At 45.5% G+C, this 8,500-nt stretch overlaps 1 long non-coding RNA gene across 2 annotated transcripts; it reads left to right on the top strand.

Moving 5' to 3' along the window:
• Positions 1-773: 773 nt before the first annotated feature.
• LOC128783471 (uncharacterized) lies at positions 774-7,905 on the top strand. Of its 2 annotated transcripts, none has more exons than XR_008429173.1 (2): positions 774-1,856; positions 6,843-7,905. It is a non-coding gene; the product is annotated as an uncharacterized LOC128783471 (long non-coding RNA). The 2 variants fall into 2 exon arrangements; XR_008429172.1 differs by lacking the exon at positions 774-1,856 and adding an exon at positions 1,985-2,446.
• The last annotated feature ends 595 nt before the right edge of the window (positions 7,906-8,500 follow it).

Genomic DNA, 8,500 nt, shown 5'->3' with positions numbered 1-8,500 from the left:
GATGTGGCATTTTATTCTGCTTCTTTTGGTCTCCTGGACAAGCATCAGGTGTTGGCCTGGGAATCCCCACCCTTTGCTGTCCACCTTCTCTCTCCAGGCTTCCTTACTTACAGATAGCCATTATAAATAGCATATGGCTATTTATAATGTACTTATATGCATTATAATGTACATATAAAATGTAACTATAATGTACCATTGCACCCCTACAAGGTTAGTTGTCACCGAGGAGTGGCTTTGTGAATGTCATTGGCATCTCAGCAGTGTATCTAAGTACCCAGAGCCCCTTGGAAAGCCAGGTTTCTTTCAAAGTACAAACTGCTCTTCAAGTGAAAATGTAATTATTTGCACCATATAAGCAAGAAGTTTAGTGGGTGCCAAAGTCAACGTTAAGAGTCAGGAAAGTTTTGGTCCCTTGTGTAAAACCACAGACAAAACTACTCCTTTGAGTCTGTGTTCTTGCATTGCTCTTTTATGTTGGAGCTGACTGATGCCTACAAGGAAATGCTTCAGCTATCTTGGACTCTAAGAGCTAGCAAGGGAGATGCTCACATTCTGTATAAATGTGCATCCCGTTTGCCTGCTGTTGAATAATTTAAATCTTTGCTATTTATGGAAGCTGTCAGCATGCTTTGCTCTGCTGCCTTGACAGAGGAAGGAAAGGAATCTGAGTGAACTGACCAACTAAGAGTTAAAATTTATTATTAATAGTTGCACTGCAGTTGGTTGCATTTTGCTGAGTATTTGGCAGTCCTCAGAGATATTACCTGTTACTATAAATAAAACACGTGCTGCCAGAGTAACTGTTCTTCTTTCTCTGGCAAATGAGTCATTTCTTATTTTACTTTTAAAATCTGTATTGTTAAGGCACATGTGTGTATTTGGGCTCTCAGCACAGACAGCTTTTACACTAGGTTCGTGTTGCTGTTCCTCCATGTGGTGTTTGCACTCAGAGATGGATTTCACACACACCACAGAGAAATGTGTACTGGGCTGCTGCTGAGCTGACAGGCAAACCTGGTGCTGCTCAGAAGCTGGTAAGCAGAGGAGGGTTGGGAAATGGTTGGTGTGTTATTTCAGTGACTCCAGATCCTCTGTGCTCTGGTTCACAATTGTGATAAACTGTGGTAACTTGTTTGTTCATCAAAAGAATTGGAATATTAAAGGAGGAAATATAAAAATTAAAGTATGATTAATCACCATATAGGGAGCTTTTTGTAGCTTTTTTGCAGACACAGGCTAAGGATGTCGGGGGATGGCCGGAGCTGATTATGAAATCAGCGACCACCAGGCAACGGCCACCGGACTAGACAACGTAGGAGTGCTCCGGGTACGCCCATCACTGTCCGGAGCCGATTGTGAAATCAGCGATCACCTGCCTCGACACAACGCAGACACGATGCAGAGGGATGCTCAAGCTACGCACACCACTATCGCAAGAGACACGAATGAAGAAACCTCCAAGAAACTATAAAAAGAAACTGAATAAGGGAGTGGGGTGTGGGGCACTGCAGTGTGGGACACTGCAGGAGGGGCGGTTAGGAGACCCCTACCCACCCAGCGCTGTTTTGCTTGCTACTGCTTGCTGTAATTAATAAAATTCTAATTGACCTTAAAAAGGCTGAATCAAATTATTCACCTCAGTTTATCACAATTTGGTGCCGTGACTCGGATAAAGGAAACCCGGGAGGGAGGCCTCACTAGGGTGAGGCGCCCCACCGCCTTTTTGCGGTGGACCTAAGGGGGGGCTTCCTCCTTGGGCCTTTACCGATGAACCTAAAACTCAGTAGCAAGCAAAGGTACCCCCGTTAATCTTTGTGCATGAAGAACCGCGGAAGAGTGAACACGCAGGAAGCGTAAGTAGCCCCCAGTGGGTGGTGGGCCTCTTTTCCCGGTGGGTGGTGGGCCTCCTTTTTCAGGGTTGATTAAAACCTGCTGGATTGAGGGATTAATATTCCAAGAGCATCCAGGGTTGATTCAAACCTGCTGGATTGAGGGACTAATGTTCCAAGAGCATCCAGTGTTGGGGGACGTAGGAGGGGGGGAGCTGCACCCCCCTCGGCGTCGAGTTACCCTCGGTGGGGAGGCTCCTGGGTTAGGAGGAGAGCAAGCGGGCCTAACCCAGACGCAGAGGTGGACTGCGTCAAAGTTCCTGGGGCGGGGGATCCCCGGAGAAACTTCCCCAAGTTTTGGCTTACTAATTTAGTATAAGTGTATGTGCTCGGTGGGCCCTGTACAAGCGGGCTCCGGAATGCGTGTGCGTGTGAAAAAGACGGTGGGCCCCGTACAAGCGGGCTCCGGAGTGCATGTGAAAGGGACAAAGCCTCGACCCCGGAAACGGGGTCTTTAAGAATCGTTTAGGGGTGTGTAGTCCCAGAGTGATTGAGGTGAATAAGAAGACACACAGGGCGAAGCCCCGGTCGAGAAACAGAGGCGCCGGAAAGACGTGAGTAGTCCGGTCCGCTCAGTCGCTTGGTCAGGGGTGGGAGTCCTGGAGTGCAGCGAATGCGAACGTGTGTGTGAGAGGGGAACTGGCAGCTCAGATTCCCCAAGTGAGTGTGGACCCCATAGTAGTGCGTTTCCCATATCCGGCGACGGAGTGGGCCACGAATTGGGGGAAGTGACTGTCGTATTGTTTGTGTTGAGTGTGAGAAGGCACTCTAGAAGATGGGTCAGAGAAAAAGTAAATCTGCTGAACCCATGGGTGGGAGAATCTCAGTAAAACTTCCACTAGGCTTAATGGTAGAGTATTGGGATGCCTTTCCTTCTAGAAAAGGAAAAGATAAGGTTAAAATGATCCATTATTGTATGGAAATTTGGGGAGGTAAACAAATAAGGGAAGACCAGCTGTATTTGCCCGTGTTTGGGTCATTTGAGGATTGGATCTGTCAAGCTCTAAATATATATATATATTAACTCCAAGGAGCCCTTTAACCAAGAAGAGAGTGAATATGCAGCTCTTTGGATAGTGGGAGAGATTGAAGAAAGCTTTCCAGTTGTATTCAGGGGTGGACCCCAATACCCCAGAAGGGGAGACACTTTTGAAGGTGCATTTTGTAGTCAATTCTTGGGTAGACATTCGGAAGAAGTTGGAGAAATTAGAAGGATGGCAGGCGAGAGGATTGGATGAGTTGTTGTGAGAGGCTCAAAAGGTGTGTGTTGGGAGAGAGGATGAGAGTTTTAAAAAGCAGTCTGGAATCGTGTTAGCAGCAGTGGGGGGGGACAACAGAATCCCCAAAGGGGAACTGGAGGTCAGTCCAGAGGTCGGAATGACGTCCAGCGAAGTTGGTTTGAAGGGAAGTCGAGAGGTGGAGAGAGCATTGTTTGTTTCTATTGTGGGAAGAAGGGACACATGAGGAGAGAGTGTCGGCAGAAGATTGCTGATGAGGAACAGTTCAAAGAAGATTAGGGGGGTCCGGGGCTCTATCTGCTGGGGACAAGAGAAAGAACAGAGCCCCTGGTAAAATTAAAAATAGGTCCCCAGCAACGAGAATATGAGTTCCTTGTGGACTCAGGGGCGGAGAGATCAACCGTCCAGACCCTTCCCCAAGGGTGTAAGGTTTCACCTGAAATAATACAGGTGACTGGGGCCAAAGGGGAACCCTTTGGAGTACCTGTAATTAAGGATGTACTCTTAGAAAGTGATTCTAAATTAGGAATTGGGTCATTTTTACTAGTTCCAGAAGCAGATTAAAACTATATCCTCTCTGGGTTGAAGACGAGAAAAAGATTAACCCAGAAGTTTGGTATACCCCCGACAGTGTGGGGAAATTAAATATTGAACCCTTTGAGGTAACTATCAGGAACCCAGAAATCCCTGTCAGGATTCGGCAATATCCCATACCCAAAGAGGGGAGGGAAGGACTAAAAACAGAAATAAAGAGACTTTTGGAAAAGGGACTTTTAGAACCCTGTATGTCCCCTTTCAATACCCCCATCCTGCCAGTAAAGAAACCGAATGGCAGTTACAGATTGGTGCATGACTTGCGGGAAATTAATAAAAGAACAGTTGAAAGATTCCCCGTCGTAGCCAATCCACATACTATTTTAAGCCAACTTGGCCCAGAAAACCAGTGGTATAGTGTAATAGATCTTAAAGATGCTTTTTGGGCCTGTCCCCTTAAGGAAACCTCTAGAGATTATTTTGCTTTTGAATGGGAAGACCCGGATACACATAGAAAACAACAATTGAGGTGGACAGTCCTTCCCCAGGGGTTTACCGAATCCCCAAATTTGTTTGGGCAAGCTCTGGAACAAATATTGGCAGAATATTCACAGGGGGAGGGGATTGTGCTTCTACAATATGTAGATGATTTATTAATTGCAGGGAAAGAAGAAGAAAAAGTAAGGGAAGAAACTATAAAACTCCTAAATTATTTAAGCCTTAAGGGACTCAACGTTTCAAAGTCGAAATTACAATTTGTGGAAGAGGAAGTTAAGTACCTCGGACACTGGCTGACTCAGGGGAATAAGAAATTGGATACTGATAGAGTCCAAGGAATACTTTCCCTGGAAGCTCCAAAAACTAAAAGGCAGGTTCGACAGTTACTGGGACTTTTTGGGTATTGCAGACAATGGATTGAAAATTTTAGTGGGAAAGTTAAATTTCTGTATGAAAAATTAACAACAGACAGGCTATTAAAATAGAGCTCCGAGGATGAGACCTGGTTAAAATCATTAAAAACTGAACTGGTCAATGCCCCGGTTCTCAGCCTCCCAGATCTAAAAAGACCATTCTTTTTATTCATTAATGTCAAGGAAGGGGTGGCATACGGGGTGTTAGCCCAGGAATGGGCTGGAGGAAAGAAACCAGTGGCATATCTTTCAAAGCTTCTCGATCCTGTTAGTCGAGGGTGGCCTGCCTGTCTGCAATCGATAGTGGCTGCTGCCCTTTTGGTAGAAGAAGCAGGAAAGATAACTTTTGGGAGTGAACTGAAGGTTTTATCTCCTCATAACATCCGTGGAGTACTACAACAAAAAAGCGGATAAATGGATAACAGATGCCAGACTCCTAAAGTATGAAGGCATCCTAATTTCCTCTCCTAGGTTAAGTGTTGAAACCACAAGCTTACAAAATCCAGCCCAGTTTCTATATGGGGAACCAGTTGTGGGACTAACTCATGATTGTCTTTTGCAAATAGAGGAACAAACAAAAATAAGACCAGATCTCAAAGAGGAGGAATTAGAGGAAGGATATCGATATTATGTAGATGGATCCTCTCGGGTCCTTGAAGGGAAAAGGAAATCTGGGTATGCTATTGTGGATGGGAAGATTTTTAAGAAAATAGAATCTGGTCCTCTTAGCCCCAGCTGGTCAGCACAAGCATGTGAATTGTATGCAGTGCTCAGAGCTTTAGAACTGCTAAGAGGAAAGGCTGGGACCATTTATACTGATTCAAAATATGCTTATGGGGTGGTTCATACATTTGGTAAAATCTGGGAAGAAAGGGGTCTTATCAATTCACAGGGAAGGGGGTTGATACATGGGGAATTAATTCTGAAAGTGCTCCAGGCCTTGAGAGGTCCGGAAAGAATAGCTATTGTTCATGTAAAAGGACATCAAGTGGGGATGGGAAGCTCAGTACGGGGAAATAACTTAGCCGACCAGGAGGCGAGAAAGGCAGCTCTAATGAATTTAAAACCATATAAGGGGGGGGGTCACACAAAGGGAAGATTGTTCCACTTGTGGAGCTGACTTAGAGGAAGAACCATGTTGGGCTTGTTGGGATGCATACGGGATTGATTCGATACAGTGTGCCTGTGATAGCCCCCAAGACAAACATTGCTGGTTCCATGGACCCATTAACCATGTGTTAGCCTTCACGGTACAGGAAAAACAAAAATTAAACCAAATGGGGGTGGAGGAAAAAGAGGGAGGCAAGTGGATACTACCGGATGGGCGGGAGGTACTCCCAAAAGGAATGGCAATAAGGGTCCTGCAAGCAATTCATGAGAAAACCCACTGGGGAACTCAAGCCCTGGTTGACCAATTTGCAATTAAATATATGTGTATAGGGGTCTATAATCTTGCAAAACAGGTAGCCCAACAATGTTTAACCTGTCGAAGAATAAATAAACAACAATTAATAGAAAGACCAATGGGCGGAAGGGAACTGGCACAACGACCCTTTTCACATATACAAATAGATTTTACAGAATTACCAAAAGTGGGGAGGTATAAATATCTATTGGTACTGGTAGACCACTTAACCCATTACGTGGAAGCTTATCCTATGGCCCGAGCTACTTCGAACACTGTGGTAAAAGTATTATTAGAGCAAATTATCCCCCGGTATGGATTAATTGAGTGTTTAGACTCAGACCGGGGACCCCATTACACCTCTAAAATTGCAAAAGATGTCCTGACAGCTTTGGGGACTCAATGGAAATATCACACCCCATGGCATCCACAGAGCTCGGGGAGGGTGGAAAGAATGAATGGAGAAATAAAAAAAAAAAAAAAAAAACAACTCACAAAGTTAAATGCTAGAAACAAAAATGTCATGGGTTAAGTGCCTACCTCTTGCCTTATTGAACATTCGAACTCAACCCCGAACTGATGTGGGGATCTCCCCATTTGAAATGCTATTTGGAATGCCTTATGATATGGAAGCCCCCACAGATCACCCCTGCCTAAAAGATTCTCATATTAAATTCTACATTACCCAAATTATGAGCAGAAGGCAGGAATTGAGGAAGAAAGGAGTGTTGGCACAGAGACCACCTCTGGATATCACAATCCATAAGATAAAACCAGGGGATCAAGTACTTATTAAGTCTTGGAAGGAAGATTCCTTAACTCCATGTGGGGAAGGTCCTTTTTCTTGTTTTGCTTACCACAGAAACGGCAGTCAGGACGGCCGAAAAGGGGTGGACTCACGCCAGCCGAGTGAAAGGCCCGGTTGCCACAAATAACCAGTGGAGAGTGACTAGCCAGCCTGGGAACTTGAAAGTGACTCTTAAGAAAAACTAATGAACTCTGTGGACATTATCCAAATCAACCATAAGGGGAAGCAAAGGGATACAATTACAAAAGACTATATAGTGATTTGTAATAAGGAAGGTTGTGGAGATTGTTACCCTTTTGTGTGCTTTATATGTAAAATTTGCCAAGAACGGTGGTGGGTCCATTGCCAGAGGGGAAGACCACCAATTGGGGTTTGTACTGAGTGCTATAAAACTCAGCGAAAACTAACTGAAACTGTGCTAAGGATAGGAGAATTGGAAAATCGGTGGGTCAGTTTTGGATCTGAGTGGTGGGAAATATTCTTGTTTTCATACTAACGAGCCCACTCCATTTGCTGCTCAGATAATAAAAGGGTGTTGTCGAAAGGAACTGAAGGGGATTCCTTGCAATCCACCTCTGGTCAAAGATAAGAACTGGGAACAGTACAAGGCTAGGCAGGAGCGGAAAAGGGGACGCTCAGGCGAGTACTGCTGCTGCCGAGAAGATGGTTTACCTCGCGGCTCGAAGCACCCGAGTCGGCGAGCGAGGCAGAGAGGAAAAGGCCAAGCCCCCTCTAAGTGGAACAATGCTGAAATGCTCCAACTATTGCCAGCCGAGTACTAGGATCCCTCAAAGGACCAGTCTAAGTGCCTCCGAAACACCAAGGGAGCAGCAAGCCAAAAAGGGGAAAACAGGATATTACGTAACAAAAACAAGGCTAGGACTCCACCCTTATTGGCAAATTATTAGTTTTCTGTTGCTCTGTCCTAGTGGTATTTCTAGTCAGGACAATGCTGAACACTTTACTTCTAGCCTACGAAGAAGCAAAGCGATTTGATGAACAAAATGGTAAAAGAGAAAATGGGGGATTGTGATAAACTGTGGTAACTTGTTTGTTCATCAAAAGAATTGGAATATTAAAGGAGGAAATATAAAAATTAAAGTATGATTAATCACCATATAGGGAGCTTTTTGTAGCTTTTTTGCAGACACAGGCTAAGGATGTCGGGGGATGGCCGGAGCTGATTATGAAATCAGCGACCACCAGGCAACGGCCACCGGACTAGACAACGTAGGAGTGCTCCGGGTACGCCCATCACTGTCCGGAGCCGATTGTGAAATCAGCGATCACCTGCCTCGACACAACGCAGACACGATGCAGAGGGATGCTCAAGCTACGCACACCACTATCGCAAGAGACACGAATGAAGAAACCTCCAAGAAACTATAAAAAGAAACTGAATAAGGGAGTGGGGTGTGGGGCACTGCAGTGTGGGACACTGCAGGAGGGGCGGTTAGGAGACCCCTACCCACCCAGCGCTGTTTTGCTTGCTACTGCTTGCTGTAATTAATAAAATTCTAATTGACCTTAAAAAGGCTGAATCAAATTATTCACCTCAATTTATCACACAATCACTTTCTGCGGCGTTAGTTTTCGCTCTCCCCGGCTGCATGCAGCTCTTGGGAGCCCGGCTGTGGCGTAGGTTCCACATGCTGCCAGGGTCTTCTGCCGCGGGTTCCCAGGCACGGCTCCGTGTCTCGGGCGCGTGGGCT

Source organism: Vidua chalybeata, chromosome 1 (genome assembly GCF_026979565.1).
Source record: "Vidua chalybeata isolate OUT-0048 chromosome 1, bVidCha1 merged haplotype, whole genome shotgun sequence".
In the NCBI taxonomy this organism is placed as follows: Eukaryota; Metazoa; Chordata; class Aves; order Passeriformes; family Viduidae; genus Vidua; species Vidua chalybeata.
This window is presented reverse-complemented; position numbering and strand designations above follow the sequence as displayed.